Consider the following 8,924-nt stretch of genomic DNA (forward strand, 5'->3'; position numbering starts at 1 on the left):
GTGGCTGGAACAACGAGGCGCTCACGGTGTGCTTTCTGAAAGGCCTTTCCGACACTATCCAAGATGAACTGGCCACTCGGGAACCACCGGACAATCTCGAGTCCCTGATCAAGTTGGCCTCACGCATTGACCAGCGTCTGAGAGAGAGAACTCAACCGTAGACCTCTAGCCCCTATCAGTCCCAGCTCCGAGTCCCCACCTTTATCCTCGCTGGCTCCATCGGAACCCATGCAGATTGGACGCATCTCCCAGGCTGAGAGAGACCGCCGGATGAGGGAGCGACGCTGTCTATATTGCGGCAAACCGGGCCATTTCCGTTCCACGTGTCCCGGGCTCCAGGGAAACGCTCTGTCCCGTACAGACCGGGGGAACTGTAACGGGAAACATAACCTCCTCCCATCCGTCCAACTCCCGTCTGCTCATTCCAGTCACCCTCTCCTGGGACAACCACAAGCTTCACCTTCAAGCCTTGGTAGACTCTGGAGCCGCAGGTAACTTCATGGATGGTGTCTGGGCGAAGGAGAATAGCGTTCCCTCTGAACCTCTAAGTGAACCCATGAGGGTCACTACATTGGATGGAAGCCCTTTGGGATCTGGACTTGTCACTCATGTCACTACCTCCTTGCGACTTTCAGTTTCACAACACCAGGAATTGATGAACTTTCATTTGATCTCCTGTTCCGAGTTCCCTCTCGTGTTTGGATACCCCTGGCTTCACAGCCATAACCCTCACATCGACTGGTCTGTGGGCACTATCAAGCAGTGGGGTCCTACGTGCCAAGCTACTTGTATTTTCCAGAATGCCCCGAGTTCTACTCCCGAGTCTTTAGAATCCATCGACCTGACCCGAGTTCCCGAGTGTTACCATGACCTCAAACTGGTGTTTAGCAAACAGAGGGCCACCATGCTACCACCCCATAGACCTTACGATTGCCCCATCGACCTGTTTCCGGGCACTTGCCCCCCCAGGGGTCGGATCTTTCCCTATCTCCACCCGAACGAGCTGCTATGGATACCTACATCAAGGACGCTCTGGAAGCAGGCCTCATGCGTCCATCCACCTCCCCGGCGGGAGCAGGGTTTTTCTTTGTGGCCAAGAAAGACGGTGGATTACGTCCTTGCATCGACTACCGGGGACTCAATGCCATAACCGTCCGTAACCGTTACCCGCTACCCCTTATGGCCACAGCCTTCGAGCTGCTCCAGGAAGCAGTTGTTTTCACTAAGCTTGACCTGCGGAACGCATACCATCTTGTGCGGATCAGACCTGGTGACGAGTGGAAGACCGCTTTCAACACGCCTACTGGTCACTATGAATACTTGGTGATGCCCTTCGGCCTGACCAACGCCCCAGTGGTGTTCCAAGCGCTCATAAACTATGTGCTTAGGGATATGCTTAACATATTTGTGTTCGTTTACTTGGATGACATCCTCATCTTTTCGAGCTCCCTTCAAGAACACACTAAGCATGTCAGACAAGTACTCAAACGCCTCCTGGACAGCCATCTGTACGTTAAGCCGGAAAAATGTGAATTCCATTCATCCCGAGTACAATTCCTGGGATTTGTAGTGGAACCCGGTCGAGTCCAAATGGACCCCAGGAAGGTAGGGGCGGTAGCGGATTGGCCCACCTCCAAATCCGTTAAGGAAGTTCAGCGTTTCCTGGGCTTCACAAACTTTTACCGCAAGTTCATCAAGAACTTCAGCTTGGTGGCAGCCCCTCTCAGCTTTAACCAAGGGTGGCAATGCAAGGTTTTTGTGGGGAAGAGAAGCTGAGACGGCCTTCCAAGGACTCAAGCAGCGCGTTCTCTCTGCTCCCATCCTGATACTACCGACTACGGATGAACCATTTGTGGTGGAGGTAGACGCATCAGAGGTTGGTGTTGGAGCTGTCCTGTCTCAGAGGGGTGAAGACAAGAAGCTTCATCCGTGCGCTTTCTTCTCACACCGGCTTACCCTGACTGAGAGGAACTACAATGTGGGGGATCGTGAACTCCTAGCGGTTAAGATGGCATTGAAGGAATGGAGACACTGGCTCGAGGGGGCTTCTCACCCGTTTCAAGTGCTTACGGACCACAAAAATCTGGAGTATATCCAGCAGGCGAAGCGGTTGAACTCTAGACAAGCTAGATGGTCTCTTTTCTTCAATCGATTCCAGTTTATCCTCACCTATCGGCCCGGGTCGAAGAATCTCAAACCGGATGCCCTGTCCCGAGTCTACGCTCCTGCCATTCGAGATGACACGGACATGCCTGTCCTTCCTGCTGCTAAGATTGTGGCTCCGATCTCGTGGCAAGTTGAGGATACCGTGAGACGTGCTCAAGCTAGCGAACCGGACCCGAAAGGAGGTCCTGCCAATCGGTTGTTTGTCCCCAAGGCAGTGAGGACTCAGGTCCTTCTGTGGGGGCACTCCTCTCGCCTCACCTGTCATCCGGGCGTAGGTCGCACCTTGGAGTTCATCCAGCGTAAGTTCTGGTGGCCTACCATAAGAGAAGACGTTGCCACTTTCGTCAATGCCTGTCCCGTGTGCTGCCAGGGCAAATCTTCTCACCTCCGCCCTCAAGGACTCCTTCACCCTTTAACTGTTCCCCACAGACCCTGGTCCCATATCTCATTGGACTTTATTACTGGACTTCCTCCATCCCATGGCAATACTACTATCCTAGTCATAATCGACAGGTTTTCAAAGGCGGCCAGGTTCGTCCCTCTGACTAAGTTACCTTCTGCTAAGGAAACGGCTGAGTTGGTAATTAATCATGTGTTCCGAGTCTTCGGCATTCCTCAAGATATGGTTTCTGACAGAGGTCCCCAGTTCGCCTCAAGGTTTTGGAAGGCCTTCTGCCAACTCATGGGGGCTTCTGCCAGTCTATCTTCAGGGTACCATCCGGAGTCCAACGGCCAAACAGAGAGGATGAATCAAGAGCTGGAAACCACCCTCCGATGTATGACTCGTGACAACCCGTCCACATGGTCATCCTTTATTGTTTGGGCCGAATACGCGCACAACACCTTGCGCTCCTCCTCCACTGGTATGTCCCCGCACGAGTGTCAGTTTGGCTATGCTCCTCCATTGTTCCCGGACCAGGAGGCAGAAGTCAGAGTGCCTTCAGCCTTGAAGTTCGTCAGACGCTGTCGGCTTATGTGGAGGAAGACCCGTCTTAATCTTATGCGTTCCTCACAGAGGTACCAACAACAAGCCAACAGACGTCGCCTTCCCGGGCCTACCCTGCGCCCCGGCCAGAGAGTCTGGCTCTCCACAAGAGACTTACCTCTACGGGTGGAGTCTCGCAAGCTGTCCCAAAAATACATCGGTCCCTTCAAGGTTGCCAGGAGAGTTAACCCAGTTTCTTATCGCCTACACTTACCCAGATCCCTTAAGATTAATCCCACATTTCACATTTCATTGTTAAAACCTGTTGTTTTTTCTCCCCTTGTCCCGGCAGACAGACCTCCCCCTCCGCCTCGTGTCATTGGAGGCCAGCCGGCTTATACCGTCCATCGGATACTGGATTCCCGCCGGGTGCAGCGGTCCTGGCAGTATCTGGTGGACTGGGAAGGCTACGGTCCCGAGGAGCGCTCCTGGGTTCCTGCCAAAGACATCCTGGATCCTGACCTCATTCGTCAGTTCAGGGCCCTCCACCCTGAGAGAGCTGGTAGGAACGTCAGGAGCCGTTCCTAGGGGGGGGGATTCTGTCAGGATTTGGCCAGGGTTGTTCCGGGTTTTGGTCACTAGATGCCCCCATTGTGCTTTTTGACCTTATGTTTTTTCCCTTGTTCCCCATTATTATTTGCACCTGTGCCTCGTTTCCCCTGATTGTATTTAAACCCTTTGTTTCCCTCAGTTCTGTGCTCTGTGTTTGTATGTTAGCACCCAGCCCTAGTGTTCTGTGTTTTCTTGTCGATTCCGGTGGATGCTCTTGTGGAATTCTGTTTTTGTTTTTGAGTATCTCTTGAGGCTTTTTTGTGCTATTCCTACCACCTTTTGGATTTGCCATTTTTGTATTGAAGGACTTCTCCTTTTTACTTTATTAAATACACTGTCTTAAGTACTGCTGTGTCTGCCTCATCTTCTGGGTTCTGCTGACTATTCGTGGCTCAGTTGGTTAAGTGACTGTTTCTCACTCCGGAGACCCAGGTTCGTAACCGGGTCCTGACACAGTCCAAAAAAGAAGACATCAAAGTATGAGTACAGTTACAGTATTCAGATAAAATAGTTGAGATTAGGAAAAGTAAATGCTGCATAAGAGTTGCGGTTTCCCAATACATGACAGTCAAGACAGCGATTTTCTTACTTTATCAACTTTATTATCCGAACAGGGGGAAATTCATTTGGTCACGTGCTTAAAAAGATGGTACATAAAACATGAAAACACAGACACAATAGAGTTCAGTCAAAATGCTATAGCCACACATTTAAAGTGGAAGTGCAAAATTCTATATACTCGAGGGACCAACAGACTATCTATTAAACAGCCTAATGGCTGTTGGAATAAAAGAGTCCCCATATCTATCGGTTCAATTTTCTTTTGAAGAAGTCTTCCCCTTGGCTGCTGCTGTGACTGAATTTTGAGGGGATGAGTACAGTCCTGTAAAATGCTTTTAGGAGGATATGTTTTGTGTACAGGTAGGTGGCTGATTCTTGTTCTTGATCTATGCCAATTATTTTCCACATAATGTGTTTACACTCTTTTTCAACTGACACATTTAGGGTTTACCACACACACACACACACGCCTCTCCCTTTCTCTCTGTCTGAAATGATTCAGTCCGTGGAGATCACACATCCATGCTGCTCATTCTATATGAGCTCTTAGCTGTGTGTATCCTTCCTTCAGAATACACTTTCTCTGCAAACCCTTGGGGATCAGAGACAAGGATCAGATAGAAATATCATACAATATTGTGAATCGACCTGTCTTATTACAACCTTTCCCTATCTATATCCCTGACCTTAGATAACCTTGGACCTGGGTATTTACATGTGAAAGAAATGGCACACAGGTGAAAATGTGAAATATTCCTCTTTCAGCCTCTCTACTCTGACCTTGTCGTATTGTCGTTCTCCTTTCTAATATGAGCACAATGGAACATAGAATGGGAATGAATAAATTCATGACAAGAGAGAGAACATCTGTGTTAGAACAGTGGCTTTCATCCCTGGATAATGTGCTCTGTCATGGGATGTCTTATTCTATTGATGCTGCATGTCAAATCAAATCATAATCAAATTGTATTTGTCACATGCGCCAAGTACAACAAGTTTAGACTTTATCATGAAATGCTTACTTTACGAGCCCTTTTCCAATAATGCAGTTAAAAAGAAAGAACATTTAATAATAGATCAAAATAAAATAGTAACACAATAAAATAACAATAACGAGGCTATATACAGTGCCTTCGGAAAGTATTCATCCCCCTTGACTTTTTCCAAATGTTGTTAGGTTGCAGCCTTATTCTAGAATTGAATAAATGTTGTTTTTTTCCCCTCAATCTTTTATTTTAATTTTACAATGCAAGTCAGTTAAGAACAAATTCACATTTCCAATGACGGCCTAGGAGCAGTGGTTTAACTGCCTTGTTCAGGGGCAGAATGACAGATTTTCACCTTGTCAGCTCTGGAATTCGTTACTAGTCCAACGCTCTAACCACTAGGCGACCTGCCTCCCCAATCTACACACAATACCCCATAATAACAAAGCAAAAACTGTTTTTAAGACATGTTTGCAAATTTCTTCAAAATAAAAAAATGAAATACGACATTTACGTAAGTATTCAGACCTTTACTCAGTACTTTCTTGAAGCAACTTTGGCAGCGATTACAGCCTCGCTTCTTCTTGTGTATGACTCTGCAGGCTTGGCACACCTGTATTTGGGGAGTTTCTCCCATTTTTCTCTGCAGATCCTCTCAAGCTCTGTCAGGTTGGATGGTGAGCTTGGCTGCACAGCTATTTTCAGGTCTCTCCAGAGATGTTTGATCGGATTCAAGTTCGGGCTCTGGCTGGGCCACTCAATGATATTCAGAGACTTGTCCCGAAATCACTCCTGCGTTGTCTTGGCTGTGTGCTTAGAGTCATTGTTGGAGGGTGAACCTTTGTCCCAGTGTGAGATCCTGAGCGCTCTGGAGCAGGTTTTCATCAAGGATCTCTCTGTATTTTGCTCCGTTCATCTTTGCCTCGATTACGACTAGTTTCCCAGTCCCTGCCACTGAAAAACATCCCCATAGCATGATGCTGCCACCACCATGCTTCACTGTAGGGGTGGTGCAAGGTTTCCTCCAGACGTGGCGCTTGGCATTCAGGCCAAAGAGTTGGTCTGAGAGTATTTAAGTGCCCTTTGGCAAACTCCAAGCGGGCTGTCGTGTACCTTTTACCGAGGAGTGCCTTCCGTCTGGCCCCTCTACCAGACTGAAGCCTTTTGCAAACATTTCTAAAAACCTGTTCTTGCTTTGTCATTATGGGGTACTGTGTGTAGATTGATGAGGGGGGAAAAATAGGGGTCGGAATACTTTCCGAATGCACTGTCGGTAGGGGGTGAAAAGCAGAAAGTCCAGGTAGCTGTTTAAGTAACTGTTCAACAGTCTTATGGCTTTGGGGTAGAAGCTGTTCAGGAGCCTTTTGGTCCCAGACTTGGCGCTCCGGTTACCGCTTGTAGTGCAGTAGGTGAGAGAACAGGCTGTAACTTGGGGTCTGGAGTCTTTTTTGGGCCTTCCTCTTGACACCACCTGGTATAGAGGTCCTGGATGACAGGGAGCTTGGCCCCAGTAATGTACATACTACCCTCTGTAGCGCCTTGAAACAGAGAATCCAGAGCAGTTGCCATACCAAGCAGTGATGCAATTGACTCTTTGCCTGTTTGATGGTTCATCGGAGGGCTTAGCGGGATTTCTTGTGTCCGAATTTGTGTCCTGATCCGGCAACTCTGTCCTTTAGCTTAGTGCAGATGTATACAAAGCTTTCAGGCAACATCTCTGTGTGTACAGTAGAGGTGATAAAGTATTGTTTCGCCTCTAGTTGCACAGGAGACATGCTGGTATAAACGAGTCAAAAAGGATTTCAATTTCCCTGCATTAAAATCCCCGGCCACTAGAAGCTACCGCATCTGGGTGAGTATTTTCTTGTTTGCTTATGGCCTTATACAGCTTGTTGAGTGGGGCCTTAGTGCCAACATCGGTTTGTGGTGGTAAATAGACAGCTAAGAGAAATATTGGTAAATAGTGTGAACTACAGCTTATCATGAGGTATTCTAACTCAGCTAAAAAGAACCTTGAGACATACTTAATGTTAGATACGGCGCACGAAACTGTTGTTGACAAAGAGAGACCCCCCCCCCCTCAGCTTTCCGGACACAGCTGTTCTGTCCTGCCGATGCATCGTAAAAACCAGCTAGATTTATATTTTCCATGTCTTTGTTCAGCCAAGACTCAGGGAGACATAAGATATTACAGTTCGTCAGATCATGTTGATAGGATCGTCTCGAACGGAGCTCATCCAGTACTTTTCCCAGTGATTTCCAGTGGTTAAAACGGAGGCCGTCCCCTCCGTGCCATTCTCATACCATTCTTATATGTGCTCTGTATGCTGTGAACAATGTGCTCTCTCACCTTTTGCTGGAGACAATTGCAATATGTAACAGCATTGTGAACGTGTGCTGGTAACCTTCAAGCTCAAACTGAGACAAAAGCATTGACTGAACCCTTCACATTTTACATAAAAAATTTTTAGTCATTTGCTTCACAGCAAATACACTGTTAGTCCATTCCCCTTTTTTCTATGAACGTGTCGTAGCTCTGTGAATTGAATTTCAAAGGTGCTGTTTAGCCATCAGTGACGGAGTCGACAAGCCAGTGACGGAGTTGACAACAGATACTAAGTTGCCAAAATGCCATGTGTCCACTTATATCAGTGCATTCGTAACAACCTAACCGTTATGAGACTTCTATTTAATCAAATAAGTCTTGCATAGCAAATGATCAATTGCGTTCAACACTCTCTCATTAACCTCCATCAAAGACGAAGAGGTGAAGCGAGAGTGATAACTGGGCCCAACATCTGTCTTCTCCAGCAGGTGGCATTTAAAATAAATGAATTTGCTCACCAAGCGAGGAGTTTTTGTATGGAAGTCAAATTTGGTTAACAACAAATCTAATGGCTTATTTGCCTATTGTGTCTTATTTGATCAAATAGAAGACACTTTATATCTGAGTTGTGCCCGTTGTTCACACTCGTATCTGCCCTGTCGTTGGCTAGAATGGTCCCACCTGATCTTGCCACCTCCGGACTGCCTTCAATTTTTTGAAGACATTTATTTTTATTGTTAAAGCGCCCACTCGAGTATCTGGTCAATATAATGGATAATCTGTGCCTCCATACAAAAATTCCTCACTTCGTGGGCTTACTTTTTCATGGACACATTTCGGGCTTCACCTCTTCTTCTCTGACTACATGTAATGAGGACACAGTGTAACACTCTGGGCGTAGTGGGTGCGAAGTCAGGCGCAGGAAGCAGAGAGTACAGGGTAGTGCTTTTAATTGCACACAGGGCGAACATAAGCCACCCCACGAAACACAGGGCACACAACAAAACAAATGCCCCAAACACGGGGACTCAAACAGTCCGGAGAAAAGCCCACGAACAAAAAACACGGCGACCTCAAGCGTGCACAGTAGTTACACAAAACAATCCCGCACAAAGAGTAGGCGGGCCTACTGGCTAACATAGCCCGACTAATCAGCCTATACACAAGACAGGTGAAACCAATAAACAGAAAGGGGAAAAGGGATCAGTGGCAGCTAGAAGGCTGGTGACGACGACCGCCGAGCGCCACCCGAACAGGAAGGGGGGCCACTTTCGGTAGGAGTCGTGACACACAGTGAGGGGTCCTTATGGTATCGCTGACCCTGCTCATTCCTGATTCATTTAGGATT

This window comes from Oncorhynchus masou, chromosome 23, assembly GCF_036934945.1.
Source record: "Oncorhynchus masou masou isolate Uvic2021 chromosome 23, UVic_Omas_1.1, whole genome shotgun sequence".
Lineage (NCBI taxonomy): Eukaryota > Metazoa > Chordata > Actinopteri > Salmoniformes > Salmonidae > Oncorhynchus > Oncorhynchus masou.